The sequence below is a fragment of the Lipotes vexillifer genome, unplaced genomic scaffold (assembly GCF_000442215.2).
Source record: "Lipotes vexillifer unplaced genomic scaffold, Lipotes_vexillifer_v1.1 scaffold591, whole genome shotgun sequence".
Classification (NCBI taxonomy): Eukaryota; Metazoa; Chordata; class Mammalia; order Artiodactyla; family Lipotidae; genus Lipotes; species Lipotes vexillifer.
The window spans coordinates 305,834-306,877 of NW_006791954.1; the positions used below are offsets into that span (position 1 = coordinate 305,834).

At 67.5% G+C, this 1,044-nt stretch overlaps 1 protein-coding gene across 2 annotated transcripts in view; it reads left to right on the forward strand.

The window, feature by feature from the left end:
• TOB1 (transducer of ERBB2, 1) overlaps positions 1 to 1,044 on the forward strand; it is a 5,867-nt gene that overhangs the window by 865 nt on the left and 3,958 nt on the right. The window contains exon 1 of one of the 2 annotated variants that reach the window (XM_007465001.1): positions 667 to 963. The exons of the other annotated variant lie outside the window; for it this stretch is intronic. The gene's annotated coding sequence lies outside the window, so the exon portion shown is untranslated. Of the gene's footprint in view, positions 1 to 666; positions 964 to 1,044 lie in introns of those variants that run through there. 2 annotated transcript variants of the gene reach the window in all.

Consider the following 1,044-nt stretch of genomic DNA (forward strand, 5'->3'; position numbering starts at 1 on the left):
GGATGGCAGTTGGCCTAGGCCCTTGAGGTGATTAATATTCAATTAATCGGGTACACGAGTCCCTGTCACAGTTCGCCCTTTTTCTAGGCTCTCCTGGGTGCACTGGAGGCCGATTTGGTAACTCGTCCACGAGTGAGATTTTCCTCAGCCACAGTCCCACTCGGGTGAGACATTCTTTGTAAATTCCCCCCTCCCTCTTGGGGTCTTGGGCTCTCCTCCCCGTTTTCCCCAGCCGCTTCTCCCCAAGCTTCACTCCCCTCCCCCCTTCTCCCTGGCGCTCTCTGCTTAGACTGTCAGCTGTCCCAACCCACCCTGTAGCCCTCACTGGCAAGTCTCTCCCCCAATCCCTTTCCAAACCTTCTCTTAATCCCGCCCACAGTGACTCCAGATCATCGGCTCATTGGCCACCCTGCAGCCCGAGAGGTGTGGCCTTGTCCACCCGGCCCTCCGCCGCCCGTCAGGACATGGGCCGGTGGGACCTGGCCAATGGCGTCCGGGGGCAGGGCAGGGGCGGAGCCAGCCGGCCAGGGTCTCGGTTGCAGGGTGTGAGGGCGGGGAATGGTGACACCGCCCGGAGCTGTGGGACGCGGGGCGGGCGCGCGCATCCCTACGGGAGGGGATGGGGGGGTGGGGGGGGGGGGGGGGGAGGAGAATATAAAATGAGAGGCGGGGCGCGCGCCGCGGCAGAAGGAGCGAAGCTCTGGCCCGGCGCGGAGTACGCGCTTTACGGGGACGCTGGGCCGGGCACCAGGCTGTGTGGAGAAGTGAGCGCGCTCGCCTGACCCCGTCCTCGCCACTCCGAGCCAGAAGGGGCGAGCTCCTGAGGCCCTCGTCCTCCGCAACCTCCGCCCGGCGGCGTCGGCGTGCCCTCGGCCCGGCCAGCTTGCAGCCGCCTACCCTCCCGTGCCCCCGCCCTGCCGCCCCTTGTCCGCCCAGCGGCCGGGTCTGTGGTGTTAGCAGCCTGTAAGTATCGAGGGGCGGCGGGCGGGGGCAGGAGGAGGAGGGGCTGCAGCGGCGTAGAGCCCCGGGCCTTCGGGGCTCGGG